This window comes from Octopus sinensis, linkage group LG5 (genome assembly GCF_006345805.1).
Source record: "Octopus sinensis linkage group LG5, ASM634580v1, whole genome shotgun sequence".
NCBI classification, from domain to species: Eukaryota; Metazoa; Mollusca; class Cephalopoda; order Octopoda; family Octopodidae; genus Octopus; species Octopus sinensis.
Window position 1 is genome coordinate 66,050,402 of NC_043001.1, and position 21,195 is coordinate 66,071,596.

A 21,195-nucleotide genomic window follows, 5' to 3' on the forward strand; every position below is an offset into this window, starting at 1 on the left:
ATGCGTGTAAGATAGAAATGTATTCCTCACGTGTCCATTTACGTCTTTTGGGTTTTATTTGCGGGACATGAGGTACAACGTCCGGCCCATTATTTTGACGGTCGTCATTTTCGTAGGGTACCGGTCCGTTTATTTCTGTTGTCACATTATTTCGCACGTGTAGTTTTTCGTACATTTTTTGTTGTAAGTTTAATGTACGTACCGCTCGATTGTTATTCTTGGGTTGAATAGTATCGGTGACATTTAATTTCTTCGTAGTTCCTTTGTACATGGTGTTTGAGGTCGGGGATGATCGTGATGTTCCACGCATGTTTACATGTGTTGTGTTAGAGGTGGAGATAATATCGAGTCAAAATACATCATTTCGTTTCGAAAATAGTAATAAATTTCAATTAGTATTACTTACTCGGATACAGTCCAATTCTTTGTTAGTAAATCTTTGGCTCCATAGGATGTCCTTGTTTTCGATGTTTGTGGATAGATTTCGGAGCTCTGTATTTTCCTTCTTACATCTTAAACGTCCCCGGTGTTCTCTTATTATTATTATTGAGTGAGAGAGCAGTGCATGCCATCAAAGTGACACTGGGGTAAAATATACGAAACCCAGGATACCCATCATGACTATCCGTCTGATAAGGGTACACTAGACACATGCATCACAACCATATGTGCCCGACATGGTGATCTCATATCAAGATAAACAGCACATGACCTTGCAGGTGGGGCCCAGTTAGAATTTTCTTCTGGTCGAGTAACCCACCCCGCTCAAAAGGTCCCTGAATAAAGGTTGTTGAAGGATGTTGAACGAAACACCCATGTTTCCAGAGGTGAATTATTCAAACATCAAAGAATCCCTCTTAACACATGGCTATGATGCTCCCCCACTACTTCTGCTCGTGATCAGAGATACACATATCATCAGCCACTAAGGCATATGCTCAACTGGTTAAGGTCAAACAACTGACAAGCAAATCTGTAGTATTGAGCAGAATATTTGCTGTAGCCCATCTTTTATACGAAGACAAAACAATGTACATTGTTGTTGTTGTTGTTGTTATTATTATTATTATTATTATTACCATTCAGTAGTTTATTATTATTATTATTATTATTATTATTATTATTATTATTATTATATTATTATTATTTTATTTCCATTTATTATAAGATATTATTAAATGCTTGGTTTCAACTTTTGTCTTATAATGATAAATATATGAATATTGAAGGGAATAGGTGGAGGAAGAGTAGCAGCTTGGTGAATAGACCAAATTCTACATGTCTGTAAATAGATTCGGCAGATGGTGAGGTCAGCAATGGACATTCCTGTGCGATAAGGAGACAAAAGAGGCCTCACACGCTTTGGGTCAGGAGAGGTCAAATATGTTTACTTCGGAAACTGAAGACGTTAGCGATCAATGAGAGCGCTGACCTCTCCTTTTCCATCCAAAATTTCAAGGTACGTCGGCTTACTCGGCGACTTCTTACCAGCGTTGCCCTTTCATGACATTCAATAAGCGTATCGTACTCTTCTTTCGTCCACTTATGTCTGTTCTTGTGCACACCATATATGTGATCTGCTGTGACATAACAACCGCCCAAGACCAGATCACTGCCCCTGTTGTGGGCGGTTTCGGGCGTGACGGGCGGGAAATCTTCACTATGATTGGCATTATTATTATTATTATTATTATTGTTGTTGTTGTTGTTGTTGTTGTTGTTGTTCAGTTGTCTTATTTTTATCACGTGCTTTCATTGCACTACCGAGCGTAGCTCCGAGTGCCTTGGGTATGCGCTGTGATTTGTTGTGATGCTCGTATTTTCACTATTGAAAGTGTTTTACGCAGAATGTGTGCGGTGCGTAGTACTGCTATTTTCTGTGTTATATATACTTGTAAGTCCCGGTGTTTTTGCTATGTATTTGTCTGAATGTTTATTTATCATACCTAATGCGCCTATTATAGTAGGAATTGTTTCTGCTTTTAGGCTCGACATTCGAGTTATCTCTATTTCCAGATCTTTGTGTTTTGAAAGTTTCTCCGTTTCTTTTAGAGAAATATTGTCATGTGTTGGTATTGATACATCTGTTAGATAGCATTTTTTCTTGGTGATCACTGACAACTGTATCCGGCCTATTAGTCTTAATTCCTCTATCTGTGTGTATTAACACATCCCAGAGTATGGTTGCTTTCTCATTTTCTGTGGCCTTTTTGAGGGTGTACTTATACCATCTTTCTTCTGTTGTTATTCCATAGTTTTGGTATAACTTCCAGTGTATGTAGGTCCTAACTCTTGCTTCTCCATCACTACATATTCTGCAGTTGTATTTCTTTTCGTTACGTGTTTTTGGTAATTCCTAGCGGGAAGGCTTTGATCTAATGTTGCAATTAAAAATCCTTCAGTCTCTGCTTTGAGTCCTGAGCTTCTCAGCCATTGTTGAGATTTTACTTTGTTTATTTCTTTTCTATTTAGCTTAACTCAATAGTTGCCATGCAGGGTCATTTCTTGCAATCGTTTTATCATATGTTGCTGTTCCTGTTTTTGTTTGGATTTTGGTTGTTTTACAGCGTTTCTTGTTTACTCTTTTTCTTCATAGTTGTTAGGTACAATGACTTTTTTCTGTATTTGTTGGCTTCCTTAAAAACGGCAAGCAGTTTTTTGTTTTGCTCCTGTTTTGTGGTTATTTGTATTAGCTTTCTTTGCTTCCAAAGTAGGTATCAGATAATTTTAAGCCCATCACTCTGCTTAATGCAGACATGAAAATTTTGGCCAAAGTGTTAGTGAAGAGGTTGGTGCTCGTCGTCGAGAATCTGGTTGGAGACACATCAACATGCGCCGTCTCAAACAGGTCCATCCACGACAACCTCCACCTCATGCGCTACATCGTGGATACGATAGTTAAGAAACCTTAGTGTGGGTGGAGCTCTGATCAATTTAGATCAGTGAAAGGCCTTTGATATGGTTGACCATCAATATCTGGCAGCTATTCTCACGGCGGCCAGTTTCAGCCTGGCTTTCCGCGGCTGGATCGCTGCCATGTACAGCTACATCTGCTCGGTAGTCCGGGTGAATGGTCACCTATCGGAAGCATTCAACATCGTCAACATCGTGCTTTTGGTCCCTCAAGGGTGCCCACTCTCGTCCCTTCTGTATAAACTGGCCCTCTAGCCATTACTTCGGAAACTGAAGACGTTGGGTGTCATCGCGCATGAACTAGGATGTGGGGAAGTTGTGTCGACATACGCGAACGACGTCACCATCATAGTGTCGGATGACAAGCACATAGATCTGGTTAGTACTACTGTGAAAGAATACGAGGAAGTAACCAGAAAAATCGGTGGGTCTGCAGCTCGGCACCTGGATAGGCAGATCCATGCCGACCGACAGAGTTTTAGGAAGTTGGACGGTCGGGCCCGTAAAATTTCTCAGGGTCTGGTTCGGACCGGACCTCCAACTGGAGAAGAACTGGAGCAAGGTAACGGGCAGGGTGGCTAGTCTTACCCAGACATGAGCCGAGAGGAAGCTATCCTTGAAAGATCTAGCAGAGGTGGTGAACACATATGTCGCCTCAGTCATTTACTATCGCCTCACCGTCGTGCCTTACCCCAATTCGTATCTGGTCAACTCGAGCGTTTGCTTTTCCGCCTCTTATGGAAGGGACGGACTCCGCTGGCCAGGCACTCCATTTGCTTTCTACACCCTGTGAACGGTGGGCTGGGTATGCCGTGGATATTGATGCGCAGACACGCGCTAAGGATGTGGCACATCTAGCGTTTCCTCGACGACGGTGAGCAGGTGTGGTCGCCGTTTGTCAGAGTCGCTTTCCCGCAGCTCGTCTCTTTAAGTGAACTGCAATCTTGGATCAAGTGTAGACCGAGGCTGGGCGTCTGTCACCGTGAGTGTCACCAGGCGCTCATGCTCTTCATCCAGTCGGGCAATGCGGTTAGTGGAAGTTCTACTATTGCGTTGTATAGAGGGTTAGTGGTGAAAGAAAACGACAACGTTCTTGGTGTCGATGGATTTCAACTCGCCAGTCTGTTCCAGATGACTTTCGAGTCGGGGCTTATGGATAACTTCCAAAATCCCTGATCTGGCAGTGCTACAGGGGGACTTTGCCTGTTCGAAATAAACTCCGCAGACACAGAAGTGCCGATAGTTGGATCTGCCCGAGATGGCGCAGTGCGACAAAACCGTGCACTCGTCCGGTGCCCGAGCATATCACACATATGGGTTTATGTCGAGCACCTGCTGTCACATGTAGGACGTGTCCGCTTGACGGCTGATTCCATCATGAAGATTGCCTCACCGTTCCTTTGGCCGGCAAGGAAAGGCAATTTTCATCTGTCTCGGAGCTTCAGCGAAAGAGATTGTGTGATGGTCTAGACTGAAAGGACTGAAGACAAATAATTTTCTCTTTTGCCTACCCCTCATCAACTTTTTCAGATACCATCTGAAAAGGAAAGTGAGGGTTGAGAGAGAAGTGCTGACTTCCAGCAATTTTGTTAAAAGGTAGGTGAATGTAGCGAAGATGGTCCATGTCAACGGGCCTACTTTGAGCATGCACTTTTTAGTTTCCAAGGCTGAGAGAGAGGGAGAGAAAGATGGGGAGAGGGCTATTGCCCTCGTGATCGTGGTGCTTGTGAATTTTTTGTGGGTCCCTATGAATATTCCAGTGTTGCTTGCCACTTTTAGGCATTTTCTTTGTCATATTTTTCATGATTATTCACTTTTTACAGGACACTTTATGTAACCCCACTTTGTCCTTCATGTTTTGTAATGTCCAATCTTATTTTTGTCGGACTTTGTGGCTAATAAAGAAAGGATAATTATTATTATTATTATTAATATTATTATTATTATTATTATTATTATTATTATTATTATTATTATTATTATTATTATTATTTAATACCTTTTAATCTTAAGTAACTCCAACATTTACTAATGTCTTTTTATATCATTTCATTTAACACGCACACTTGGCGAATAATAGAGAGAAGGGAATACAGAAACAGAAAAAAATTCGTAGGAAACAATCTGCTTTCAACAGTAAACAGTAAAAAAAAAGACTTTTAACTACGAATGACTACAATATATTTTCTTTTGTTTCTCGCTGCTAAGAATAGCGGAGGTAAACTATTACACAGAAACAGTCTCTCTTCAAAGTAGAATATCAACCAAGAGCAGCAGCTCGTCTATTTAGTAGCGATAAGAAAAGATTATACACATACAACCATATGCACATAATGATTTATGTCTATTACAGTTATGCATATACATACACATCATTGTATGTCTGAAATATTATAAGAAATCTTTCGTTATTTTTTTCCTTCTTGCTTTCAGTCGCTTTCATTCTTAAACGAAGCTTCCTCAGAGAAAAATATAAATAACTCGCCGAAAAACATATCTTTGCTAATGTGTTAATCGTTAAAATATTCGCGCGAGAAAATAAAAAAAATACATCCTACTTTGCCAGGAAGCAGTGATAAGTTACTGTTCATATTTATTGTATTTGGCTTTTATTGTTATTAGTGTGTTTTGTTGATGTCTAATTCCTTTCGTTTTGTTTTTTTACCAATCATACCAATTAAAATGAGGCACCTACAAAACTGACATTATAGACATCTGCTAGAAACTGAATATCTTTGTTTCATATCAACATTTAGGGCACATCTATTTTCACTTTATCGACTTACTACTAACTAACATATGTGTATTACTTGGAAATGTTGAACAAAGAAAATGGTGAAACGTTCTTTCTTAAGACTGTCATTTCAATGATAGAGCAATATTTAGGGAAAACCTACTCACTTCATCATTAGATAACCTTAACCTTTTAGTCCCTAGCGTAATTGCATGACCCTTTCTGGGATTGACGTTGTTTACAGTAATTGATTCCACTTCCTATTCCCTGGCATCAAAATTATTAAATGCTTTAGGGTCGTTATTTTCTTTCTTTTATAATAAGGAATCACAGAGTCTACTGTGGCTCATTCAACCTTAATCTAACATTAGAATAGATTATCTGGGTGTTTTAGTGATTTTCATTTGTTATAAAACATTTACAAGAACTACGGCCGTGAGAACGCGGTGAAAAATACTTTTGATTTTTCTTAGTTGGTCAAAAAGACTAGTGCACTGGTAACTTAGTTAGTGCACCCAATCAAATAAAATGATAATAAAAAAATCTGAGGCATTAAGTGAGATTTGTTGAGTTAAAAATAAAAGATGAATGAAAATTATCGAGTTAATTATTAAACTAATGAATTAAAACACTATCTGGAATTCGGTCAAAATTGTTTAATAGTTTCACAATGCAGCGACAGATTTGGAAAATGTTTAGATCTATCACTATGCTTTGAACGAACACAACACATACATGACCCACAAACAAACTGTGTACGCGTATGAGAACAGAGTATATGTATGTGTAGTGAGCATGCATATGTGTTTTATATGCTCAATGTGTGTGTGTGTGTGTGTGTGTGTGTGTGTGTGCGCGCGCGTGGAAAGTGTATGTTGAAATATAGTGTATATTGAATGTATGTCTAAATATCTTATCAGAATTGCTTCTTACTCCAAAAGTTATTTGAAGTATAATATTAATGACTGTGAATTAATAGAGAAGGTAAACGTTAATGGAATAAAATTTTATTTTAGAGTAGTCTGTATATCCAACAATATTTGGGTTATCTGATCGACCATAAGCAGGAAATGCGCAAACTACTTGCCACTTGATTACAGTCAATTTAATTCCGAAATATTTACAATAAAAACTGGGTACTGTCCACAAAGAGCTTCTGGTGAAACAATTAATCGGGAAGTAATTCCTTTTTAGCTTCTTTCGTTGGATGAAGAGTGGGTAAAGAAGAAACTCATCTAATAAAAAAAATCAAACAAAATCATTTTCATCAACAAATAACGATAGAAAACAACACACACATTCACTCACATAAACACATACATACAGCCGCACACTTAAACACCCAGGTAAATCCACACAGTAATGAAGCAAATGTAAAGTTGTGTATCAGAGTAACATGCCACTATGTGAATGTAAGTTTATTCACATACACTTGTTCACGTAACCACAAAATTCAAGATCTGTTTTGACTTATACAAAAGAATTTTATCCTTTTATCAGGAACTGACTTGGATTCTTCACGGGTAAAAGTAAATTAATCACATCAAATGAAACAATATATTGCTCTCATTAAATGTCTTCGCCTGTAGTTCTTTCCACTTTTATCCTTCTCTGTAAGAAAGAAAATTAAGTGTGAATGTATGGTGTTCTTGATTTTATTATTCATGGTTTAGTGAAAAGTGGCGGGGCAGCATCCATGACCATTTTCAGGGCCTCCAAGACTGGTGGGATAAATAGAAGTCATCTTTATTCCGATTATTTGGCCTGCATGTTTGCAACAGAGTAGATTCCATTAAAATTATGTGGTAGAGGTTTTTATCATTTTGTGTTGTGTAGCAGATTGATGGAAAGTTCATAGCTGATCGATTCGATCGAAGGTATATAGCTGATTGAAGGTATATAATTAACTGATCGAAACAACTAATCGATAATTTTAATGACAGACATCCAATTTTTATCGTGATTGTTTAAATTATGTTTAAACTCCTTTTTAGATATTGAACAGAGAATATTTCAAAGAAATTTGGTTGTTATGTCTAGCATGTGAATCAACCACAGAACAGTTGTCACAATAGCTTATTGCTATTGTTGTTGTACACTTCTACATCAGCTGTGATCAAGCAGAACATGGATCTAACTTATGTCAGCCATGACTGTCTAATTTTATGGCTAAGGCTATCTAATAAGACCCTTCTTTAAACAGTTGGAGGAACCTGAGGGGTATTTAGTTGTTATATCTAGCAAGTGAACCAATTACTTCGGTAGGTTGTCAATAGTGATTTTCGATGGTCCCATTCTGTGACAGAATATTCTCGGTAAACTGATTCCTGACCTAATTTTCATTTCCAGTTTGGAACCATTTCAATTACTCGATTTATATATTCAGTAATTTAATATTAATTCCCAGAGTTTAACAAAACCTTCTAGAAAGCAAAATTCTCAACCCTTTGGCATTAAAATTTTAGCATTAAATTAACCTAACCCTCATCTCTCTTCTGCATCCGGAACAGATATAAAATGCTGTGTGTGTGTGTGTGTGTGTGTGTGTGTGTGTGTGTGTGTGTGTGTGTATGTGTGTGTGTGTGTAAATGTGTATATCAGTGTAGTACTAGAACTTTTAGCAATTATATATTCTTTTCATAAATTCACATCCAATCCAGTTTTAATAGAAATATTTATATATATATATATATATATATATATATATATATATATTATATATATATAAATATATACATATATATATATATATATATATATATATATATATATATATATATATATACATACGTATACATAACTTATGTGTGTGCGTATATATGTATATACAAATATACAATCCATATATACACATATGAATATACACCATACACACACACATATATGTGTGTGCGTGTCTGTGTGTGTATGTATCTGTTGTCTACAATACCTGTCTTCGTCTTTTGTTTTTTTTTTATGAAATCTCACCCTATATATTTATACCAGAGTAACCACATAAATGCGAAACAAGGTGGAAGAATAGTACTCGAATACCAGAGGTACTGTAATATACTTTATTTAAAAGCAGTAAAAATAATACAAAAACTGTTACACTGAGTTTCACATCCCCGTTCGTCGGACAGTTTTGTTTAGAATTCCAAACAAAACTGTCCGACGAACGGGAACGTGACACTCTGAGTAACAGTTTTTGTGATATTTTTGCTGCTTTTTAATAAAGTACATATTTATATATGTGTGTGTATGTGTGTGTGTATTTAGATATGTCTGCGTGTATGTGCGCGTTTGTGTGTGTGTGTGTCTGTATACGCGCGCGTGTGCGTGTCTAAATGCATAAATATACATTTTAATATAAATATATTAAGTACTTATAAAATACGCATGGAATGTCGGCATCAAATATTTGGAGGAAAAAAGAAAGTAATTTCGATTTGATGGAAGAAAGAAAGAAGAAAAACACAACTCAACATCATCTCTTTCTGAAAATAGATTTCTCTGCCATACATATAAATATACTTATATACATACATACATACATACATACATACATATATATATATATATATATATATATATATACATGTCTAACTTAATTATGTATATATATATATTATTATATATATATGTATAAGTATATATATATATATATACTTCTTCAGTCCTTCATCCTTTCACCCCTACTCCCCTTCCCTTCTTCCCTCTTTCTCCCTCCCTCCTTCCCTCTTCCCCTTCCCTCTGCTCCCTCACTCCCCTTCTCTCTCCCCCTCTCCCTCTTTCCTCCTTCCTCCCCCTCCCCTTCCTTCTCCCCTCCTCTCCTCTTCCCCCTCTCCTCCCCCTCTTCTTCCCCTCCCCTTCTCCTCCCCCTCTTATCCTCACTACACCACACGACTTTACACATCACATCATATATGATGTGCCATACTAATACATACACCAACTAATACATACTAATACGTACTAATACATACTAATACATACTAATACATACACCAACCCTATACATACACACGTCCAGACCCCTCATACGCACTTATACTCTCTCATACACACACACCACACACTTGTACATACTAATACGTACTAATACATACTAATACATACTAATACATACACCAACCCCATACATACACACGTCCAGACCTATCCTACGCACTAATACTCTCTCATACACACACACACACACACACACACACCCTTATACATACTAATACATACTAATACATACACCAACCCTATACATACACACGTCCAGACCTTTCCTACGCACTAATACCTGGTCATTCAACCTATTATCAACCCTATTATCTCCCTTATTCGCTCTCGCGTCTCATGTTTGATCTTTGACCTCTGCCGAAATCAGATCGCCATGTTGATTCGTTAGTTACTGCACGCATTTTTTTCTCTCCTTCTTTCTGTGTTTTTTCTCTCTGTGTATCTTTCTTTAAAGAGCGTAGACTCGAAACGTTAAAGACTTGTTTTATTTATATTTCCTGAGCGCCATACTAATACAATTGTTTGTTTGTTTTCCACCTGCCTTCGTCTTTTGTCTATTTTCATAAAGCTTCCCGTTATATATTATGCGCTCTCGTGGTCTCACTTTCATCCTATATTCTACCAATACCACTATCAACACTTACCTCTACCTTGGATTTTCTTTACCTCTTGGATACTTACCATTGGCTGCACCTCTCTTTCGCGGATCAAAGTGACTTTGCATTGATGTGAAATCCTTAAAAAATATACACGACGTCTACACATTTCTCACCTTGAACTTTCAACCTTGAACTTGTTCGCATAAACTGTCCCGTTTGTTGTATTTTTATTTTCTCATATATTACCACTTTTTTTACATTCATTTCATGCTTTCCACATTTTCCTGCATTTTTGTTCTCCTTTCCGTCTTTCTTCCCTCTCTGGATGTCCATACTCTGTTTCCTCTGCCTGCACCCCCCTTTTTTGCCTCCCCCTCTCTCTGCTTCCCTTCTTTCTTTCCCTTTTCCGTTTGCCCCGTCTTTTCTGCCCCTATCGCTTACTTATCTAGTTTTTTCATACGATTATTATTATTATTTTTTTTTGTTTTTTTGAACGTTTGTTTTTTCCCCTTTTTTTCGCTATCCTTTTTTTCTATTTTTTTCATACGAAAATTTTTTTTTTGTTTGTTTTTTTGTTTTTTCGAACGTTTGTTTTTTTTCCGCTATCCCATCATGCCGGATCCTAGGTCCTACCTCCTCACCCTCCATCATCGTTTGAAGGATCATCTCCGTTCTCTTCCTGTATATTGCCTTCAGCCGTCCGTTAATCTCTCTCTACTTCTTTTTTAAAAAACCCGCTTCTCTAGCCATGTCTCTTTCCTAAGCCGCTGCCTACATCACCGACTCATCCCTAAAGGTTTCCGCCTCCACTTCCACCCTGCTCTCCACTCGGATTCTTCCATCTTACCCATACTCCGCACCACATCTTACCGCCTTATGCGGGCCACCATTCGCTCCAATCTCTCTAAACTACATGCCATCAACCGCCTTCTTCCTCCTGCTTTCTCCACCTTCTTCTCCTCTCTGCCGCCTCTCTATGCTCCAAACACGCTACGCTTCATTATCCATTTGAATCAACTCTTCCATCAATTTCTTTCTGATACCAAACTTCGTTAACTCCAATCACTCTTCCATTCCACCCTACCCGACGCCACTACCCCAACTCCTCCACCACCCTTCTCCCCTCCCGATAGGCTCCATCCACCCACACCTAACCCCACTGCCCCTCCCTACAACCCCTTCTCCCCTCCCGATAGGCTCCATCCACCTACACCTAACCCTACTGCCCCCACACACCTCCCCAATCCCCCCTCAGACCTCCACGAGACCTACCACCCCTCCTACTTCTATTCCACCCACCCCTTCTCCACTTCCGTCTGTTGTTACCATTCCCCCCGATCTTCCCCTCTCTGCGGCTGAACGCTCCGTCCTTGGTAGGGGTCTGCGTGTCATCCCCCTCACTCCATCCTGTAAGGAATTCCAGACGCGAGTTGATGTCCACAGCTTTGTGCGCCGTGTCCGGTTGGGTGCGCATTACCACGACTCGCCACCCACACCCAACGAAGAGGACTGCTTCACTGGCCTGGGGCCGCGACCATCCCCGTGGACGCCTGCCCCTGGCCAGATCCTAGCAGTGGATCTTTTCGCGGGCGCTTGTCAGCGTGCATTGGAGCGGTTCAACTTCTCCAGGCGCCAACGCCGCCTCAACATCTCCCCGGCTGAGCTCTTGGCTCTTCGTTCCCTCCAACGGCGCGCTGACATTATCTTCAAACCGGCTGATAAGGGTGGAGCTGTAGTGGTGTGGCGCGCGGACCTCTATAGGGCCGAGGCTTTCCGCCAACTCAATGACACCTCCTTCTATTCCCCTCTGCTCTCTAACCCCACACGTAGCTACCAACAGACGGTATCCTCTACTGTCCGCGACCTCATCTCGTCCTCCCGTCTCCCCCGCACCGCATCCAACCTAATTGTGCGAACCCCACGTACCCCCACCATTTACTTCCTCCCCAAAATCCACAAACCCAACAACCCTGGCCGCCCCATCGTCTCCGCCTGTAGCTGCCCCACGGAGCTCATCTCTAAATACCTCGACTGTGTCCTTGTCCCCCTCCCACATCCACGATACCATCCGGCTTTTCAACTCTTTCTCCTTTCCTCCCGGCTCCTCCAAAATCCTTTTTACTATGGACATCCAAAGCCTCTATACTGTTATCCCTCATCACGAAGGACTGCAGGCCCTTCGACATTTTCTTGACCTCCGCTCTAACCCTGTACCTGACACCTCCACACTCATTCGTCTGGCCGAACTTGTCCTTGTTCTGAACTGCTTCTCGTTCGCGGGCGAGTTCTACCATCAGGTCTCGGGAGTGGCCATGGGAACGCGAATGGGCCCCAACTATGCGAACCTGTTCGTTGGCTATGTTGAGGCCCAAATATTCTCTAATTTCACTGGTCCCACTCCTGAACTATATGGTCGTTACATTGACGACATTATCGGTGCCACCTCACTCTCCCGTGAACATCTAGATTCCTTCCTCTCTTTCGTCCAATCTTTCATCCAGCCCTCCACTTCACTTCCACTATCTCCAACACCTCTGTCTCCTTCCTCGACATTTCGGTTAGCATTCTTCACTCCACTCTTACCACCTCCATTCACTACAAACACACAGACTCACACTCATACCTCAACTTCTCTTCCTCCCACCCAGAACACCCAAGCTTTCCATCCCCTATTCCCAATTCCTCCGTCTACGTAGGCTCTGTAGTGACGACCATGACTTTGAGACTCAGTCTCGACGTATGGCTCACCACTTCACCCTACGTGGATACCCCCTCACCACTATCCACACCGCCCTTGCCAGAGCACGGTCCGTGGACCGTGTATCTGCTCTCTCTCCCCGAACCCGCCCTGTAGTCTCCCGCCTCCCTTTTCCCCTCACTTACACTACCCCCCAGATCCTACGTCTCCAACGCACCATTCTTCGAGCTTTCCATCATCTCCAGTCCGACCCGTCCACTTCACACCTCTTCCCTAACCGACCCCTCCCCTCTTTCAAACGATCCCACAACCTTCGAGACCTTTTGGTCCATAGCTCCTTCCCTGACCCTACCCCTCTCCAACCCGGCTCGTTCCCCTGCTCCCGCCCACGTTGCCGCACTTGCCCTTACCTCTCCAACACCACCCGCCTCACTAGCACCCACCATCGACTCTATCCCATCATCCACTCCTTTCACACTGCACCTCCAGCAATATTATCTATTGCGCCTCTTGCTCTCTCTGCCATTCCTTGTACATCGGACAAACGGGACGCCGCTTGGCTGACCGGTTCGCGGAACACCTTCGTGACATCCACCTTGCGAACGACACAACCGGTCTCACGCCATTTCCGCTCCACCGGTCACTCCTTGCAACACCTATCTGTGTTCGTTTGTCCTTACACAGAGGCCATCCGGATTCCCGTTTGCGCCGTGAACAGGAATTAATCTTCTCTCTTCGCTCTTATACGCCATTTGGTCTCAACTCTCCCCCCCTCCTCATCTAACCCCCCTCTCCCCCCTCCTCACAGATCCTTCCCCCCGACCCCTACTTCTCAGTCCTTCATCCTTCACACCCCTACTACTCCCCTTCCCTTCTTCCCTCTTTCTCTCCCTCCCTCCTTCCCTCTTCCCCTTCCCTCTGCTCCCTCACTCCCCCCTCTCTCTCCCCCTCTCCCTCTTTCCTCCTCCTCCTTCCCCCCCTCCTCTCTCTCCCCCCTCCTCTCCTCTTCCTCCCCCCCCCCCCTTCTCTCCTCCCCCCTTCTCTCTCCCCCTCCCCCTCTTCTCCTCACTACACCACACGACTTTACATATCACATCATATATGATGTGCCATACTAATACATACACAACAATACATACTAATACGTACTAATACATACTAATACATACTAATACATACACCAACCCTATACATACACACATCCAGACCCCTCATACGCACTTATACTCTCTCATACACACACACACACACACACACACCCTTATATATACTAATACATACTAATACATACACCAACCCTATACATACACACGTCCAGACCTCTCCTACGCACTAATAGCTGGTCATTCAACCCTATTATCAACCCTATTATCTCCCCTTATTTCGCTCTCGCGTCTCATGTTTGATCTTTGACCTCTGGCCGAAATCAGATCGCCATGTTGATTCGTTAGTTACTGCACGCATTTTTTTCTCTCCTTCTTTCTGTGTTTTTTTTTCTCTCTGTGTATCTTTCTGTTGAAGAGCGTAGGCTCGAAACGTTAAAGGCTTGTTTTATTTATATTTCCTGAGCGCCATACTAATACAATTGTTGTTTGTTTTCCACCTGCCTTCGTCTTTTGTCTATTTTCATAAAGCTTCCCGTTATATATATATATATATATATATATATATATATATATAATATATATATATATATATACATGCATACATACATAATACATACATACATATACATACATACACACACACACACATACACACACACACACACATATATATATATATATATATATATATATATATATATATATATATATGTGTGTGTGTGTGTGTGTGGTGTGTGTGTATATAATATATATGTGTGTGAGTGTGTGTGTGTGTACGAGGGGCGTTCAATAAGTAATACCTCGGACCCACTTGCAGTTGTTTGATCTAGCTGAAATTTTGCATGTGCAATTATTTATATCTCTATAGGTTAAGTGGCAAATTACAGCCCTGAACTAATTGTGGTTTTTGATTTACAGGTGTTTGAATTGAGTCAAGTGTGAAATGGAGCATGTTGAGTGTCGAGCTGTGATCCGGTTTTTGTATTTGAAAGGACGCACACCACGGGAGACTTTTGATGAAATGAAAGTAACTTATGGTGATGATGCCCCATCATATGACCTTGTAAAACGCTGGCATCGTGAATTCAAACATGGTTGGAACTCTGTGGAAACAGCTCCCAGATCTAGTCACCCCCTTCTGCCATTGATGAGGCATCTGTCCGTCAAGTTGAGGCTGCCATTTTGGAAGATCGAAGCATAACTATTCGCCAAATAGCCCATGAGGTCAAGATTAGTACCGGGCCTGTGGAAACTATCATTCATGACCATTTGCATATGCAAAAGGTGTCTGCCAGATGGATTCCCAGGTTGCTCACACCTTTCCAGAAGCAAGAACGCATCGATTGCTCGAGGATGAATTTGGAGATGTGCCAAGAAGATGAGTCAAAATTTTTCAAAAGACTGATTGCATAGGATAAAACCTGGGTCCATCACTATGATCCAGAAACCAAAGCCCAGTCAATGCAGGAGAAGCACCGTGACTCACCTCCTCCAAAGAAGGCAAGGGTGCAGCCCTCCGCTGGCAAGGTCATGCTTACAGTCTTCTGGGACCAGGACGGAGTAGTGAAGACAGATTTCCTGGCAAAGGGTGCCACAATTACAGGAGTCTATTATGCTTCACTTTTGAGGAAATTAAGAGAAGCTATCAAAATCAAGAGGCGGAGCAAGATCAGCAAAGGCATCCTCCTCCTGCAGGACAACGCTCCAATACACAACTCGCGTGTCGCCAGATCAGAAGCACAGGCGTGCGGCTATGAACTCATCCCCCATCTGCCCTACTCCCCTGACCTTGCACCCTCTGATTTTCACCTCTTCCCAGCCATGAAGTTGTTTTTGAAAGGAAAGCGTTTCCCAGATGATGCAGCCTTGATTTTTGAAGTCACGTCGTGGTTGGAGGACCAAGCTGGGGTCTTCTACAAAAACGGTCTTCAGAGCTAAATCAAACGATGGGAGAAATGCGTAACTCTGGGTGGTTCCTATGTAGAAAAATACTAATAACTGTTCCAAGTTTCGTTGCTCTATGGGAAGTGAGTCAGGGGCATTACTTATTGAACGCCCCTCGTATGTGTGTGTGTTTGTCCCCCTAGCATTGCTTGACAACCGATGCTGGTGTGTTTACGTCCCCGTCACTTAGCGGTTCGGTAAAAGAGACCGATAGAATAAATACTGGGCTTACAAAGAATAAGTTCCGGGGTCGATTTGCTCGACTAAAGGCGGTGCTCCAGCATGGCCGCAGTCAAATGACTGAAACAAGTAAAAGAGTATACATATATATATATATTCCATTAAAATTATGTGGTAGAGGTTCTTATCATTTTGTTTGTGTAGCAGATTGATGGAAAGTACATAGCTGATCGATTCGATCGAAGGTATACAGCTGATTGAATGTATATAATTTAATGGAATATATATATATATATACATATATATATATATATTAATACATATATATATATACATAATTAAGTTAGACATGGCCTGGACCAATCTTTGGCCGAAACATATCTAAGTTTATCTAAGTTTATATATGTATATATGATATATAATATAATATATACTCTCTCTCTCTCTCTCTCTCTTTTACTTGTTTCAGTCATTTGACTGCGGCCATGCTGGAGCACCGCCTTTAATCGAGCAACTCGACCCCGAGACTTATTCTTTTGTAAGCCCAGTACTTATTCTATCGGTCTCTTTTGCCGGACCGCTAGGTAACGGGGACATAAACACAAGAGCATCGGTTGTCAAGCAATGCTAGGGGGACAAACACGGACACACAAACACACACACGCATATATATATATATGTATATACATATATACGACCGGCTTCTTTCAGTTTCCGTCTACCAAATCCACTCACAAGGCTTTAGTCGGCCCGAGGCTATAGTAGAAGAAACTTGCCCAAGGTGCCACGCAGTGGGACTGAACCCGGAACCATGTGGTTGGTAAACAAGCTACTTACCACACAGCCACTCCTGCGCCTATATATATATAGGAAGGTATGTATGTAGTATGTATGTATGTAGTATGTATGTATGTATGTATGTATGTATGTATGTATGTATGTATGTATGTATGTATGTATGTATTATGTACGTACGTACGTACGTGCGTGCGTACGTACATACATACATACATACATACATACATACATACATACATACAAACATACATACATAGACACATACATACATACATACATACATACATACATACATACATACATACATACATACATACATACATAATTAGGTAGGTATGTATGTGGGTCTAGGATGTGTGTATTTCTGTCTGTATATGTGGGATGCCTTTGTGTGCGCGTGTCTGTGAGTATAATAATCATGTATAAAGCGACTTGATGCCTCCTCTTTTATTACGTGCAGCCTGAAGCTAGAGGTAGAAAACAAACGTCACTAGAAGCTTTTGTTAGAAATATTAGTGCTTAATTTATTATCAGTTTATAGAAGCGGGATTAGAACTTCAGAAAAACAGATTTGAAGGCTTAGGGCTTGTTCCATTGGAGCCTACCGTGTATATGTGAGTGAACATTCATTGATGTATAACAGTATGTTTAGGTGAGTGATCAATCTAATTATCATCTTGCTATGATCAGGTTGATCTGGATTTTCATTTAGCTACTCCAACCAAGATATTGATACTTCAAACATACACTAATAGCCTGCTAGATGTAGCAGCCAGTTCTACTTCGGGTTACACTTAACCGCCGTCTTTCATAAAGACAATAGAACATATAGTACGATGAATGTTGTCTAAAGAGCATTTTGCTTCAAAAGAAAATGGGTAAGTCATGGCTGAATTGGTGCTTTATCATATATCTACTGAATCAGGACCGTTTGACGTTAAACAACTCTCACTGGAATAATTGTACTCAGCGCTGCAAGTGAATGAACCAGCACTACGAATTATGTCACCATTCTCAGTTTTAGGGAATTGATTCTGCCCAAAATACTTCACCTATAAAATGGCAATATGGACTGGTTCACCGGAACATGAACAAGTCCATATGATAATTAACTGACTATAGGTATTTGGTGAAGATGTGCTGAATGAGTGCACTGTACGTCGATGGTTTTAGAAGTTCCGGTCTGGTAACTTTACTCTTGAAAATCAGCCTCGTGGTATACGTGAGACCAAGGTGGGTGAGGATGAGCTGCAAACTATAGTGGAAGCGGATACATCTCAAACTGCGCTTGTGTTAGCAGCAATGTTTGATGTTTCGATTCCAAGTGTATTGGACCAACTGAAACAAATCTGCAAGGTAAAGAAACAGGACAAACGAGTACCACACGAACTGAACGAACATCAAATGACAAATCGTCTTGAAATTTTCTGTTCTTTGCTGCCACGGCATAAAAGTGAACTCTTTTTGCATCGTATTGTTACGTGTGATGAAAAATAGATACTTTTCAACAATAGCAAGCGTTCTGCATGATGGTTGGATAGACACAAAGTACCAAAGCACAATCCGAAAAAGAATATTTCACCAAAAACCGCTAATGGCGTCTCGTGGTCTAGCGGTGATGTCATCCACTACAGCTTTATGAGACCTGGTAAGTCAATTACAGCGGATGTATACATCAACCAATTGGATGAAGTAATGAGTGAATTTGCAATTAAACAACCGAGATTGGTCTGTAGAAACAGGCCAATTCTCTTGCAAGAAAATGTTCGACCACATGTTGCACAAAGAACGCTACTGGAGAAGATGCAAAAACAGTGTTTCGTGATTTCATCACCTCTTGCCCTCCAGAATTCTTCGCTGTCGCATAAATAAGCTAGCGATAAAATGGCAAAATTGTGTTAATAATTTAGGTGCATACTTTGATTAACTGTATTGCTTTTTATTGAAAGTAAAATAAACTTTCAGTTCAGAGTCGGACATTTCATTCTTAATGACTATATATATATAATATATATATATATAATATATATATATATATAATATATATATATATATATAAGTGGTGTGTGTGTGTGTGGTGTGTGTGTGTGTGTGTGTGTGGTGTGTGTGTGTGTGTGTTTTGGAACGAGACCAGCAAGTTTCTGTGGCAGGGAAGTCGATTACATCGACCACAATCAACTGGTACTTATTTTATCGAACCCAAAAGCAGCAAAGGCAAAGTCGACCGAATGGCATTTGAACTCACCGCCTTATTTTATACATCTTTTATCTTTAATCTTTACTTGCTTCAGTCATTCGACTGCAGCCATGCTGGGGCACCGCCTTGAAGAATTTTCGCCGAATGAATCGACTTCAGTACATTTTTTAAAACCTGGTACTTAATTCCTCTTTTGCCGAACCGCCAAGTTACGGGAACGTAAACACATCAAATGTTAACTGGTGGTAGGGGAACAACCACAGGTACAAAGACACACACAGATGTATACATACATATATGTATACGTACATATACGATGGATTTCTTTCAGTTTCCTTTTGACGAATTCACTCACAATACACTTACCCAAGGTGTCACGCCGTGGGATGTGTATGTTGTGAATGTGTTAGTTTGGTGTGTGTGTGTATGTATGTATGTGTATTGTATACATATGTGTATGTGTGTGTGTGTGTGTGATGAGAGAGATATACAGTCAAACAGAAGGACAGACAGACAGCAAATATCAAAATCTGCAAAATGCAAAATCAAGATTTGATAGTTCAGAATCAAAATTATTAATTTGACTTTCAGCGTAATGGAAAGAGTTCCTTGTTTTAATATTTCGAGGATTGACTTTCTTTGGATAGTGGAAAGAGAGAAAACATGAGGAGCACAAAAATAAAGTAGAAAAAGCAGAGATTAAAGTGCAATTCTCACAGCATTTTGCTAAATCAGCCATAAATTCATATGGTAAATATATATATATACTGACAGTCAGGATTTAGCCTGACCATTTGGCTATGGAGTGGTCACTACTGACGAGCTTGCAATTTTCAGGCAAAACTGGTCTAGTATAGTCATCTAGCTTCGCTTATGAGGTGGTTATCTCCCCTATCTGTATATGAAAATAATATCTTCTTGCGGCTCTGCATATATATATATATATATATATATATATATATACACACACACATGCATTATTTAATAGACACAATACCTGTTTTATGTGCTATTAGCAGTTTCATGTATTGAGAAATACCTCAAACATATTCATCAGGCAGAAACCCACAAAAATTTGAATGAGAGAAGAAACGCGATAAGTTGAGAAGGAAGCATATTGTAAACGTGAAAGGTTAAAAGCGGAAAACAGAAAACGAAAAGGTAGAAAAAGTAAAAAAAGTTAGCATCAAAGAGGAAAAGGATCCCATCAACTTTAAACGGAGTCTGGATAGATTTCTTCAAGGAATACCGGATAAGCCACCCATAATTGGATACAACTCACCCAACAAGAACTCACTACTTGAATGGACCATAAACAAAACTTGGCTTAAACAGGATTTAGATAATCCTATCAGGTGGTGCTATTAAGTTAGACATGGTTGGACCAATCATTGGTCGAAACATATCTAAGTTTATATATATATATATATATATATATATATATATATATATATATATATATATATATATAGTCGGTATTTTGCAATTCTTCAAAATATATTTGAGTGGATTTGGTAGTTCAAGAGTTCAAAAATTGATGGAAGGGGCAGGTTCTAAGAATAGGGGGGTGACAGAGTGCAAGTCGTATGTATGGTGATGCGTTGTTGTTTGCTTTTGCCAATGAGATTGAGTGCCTATGTGTGTGTATGTATATAACTGCATTCGTGTCTATGCGTGTGTATATGTGTGCGTGATTGTTTGTGTGGGGGGATAAATGCCAAATACATCTAGTGGTTAAGTTACAGGTTTGTGTCTGTGTGTTTGATTGTGCTTATGATAGAGAGAGAGAGGGGGGAGGTAGAGAGACAAAGGTAGAACATACCCCAACGAATTTGGTAGTAGGCCTTCAAGTAACGGAGTATAAAAAATTTTTTGTCTATGGTGTTGTTGTAGATGTGGAACCAAATTATTAAATTCAATGAGGTTATCTATATTAATCATCATTCATATGAATGGAAGGTGTGTTTCTGCCAGTGCATGCACCTACAGGATTTTTCTACCATTGTGTTTACTAAAGGGAATTTGGCGAAAAGTAT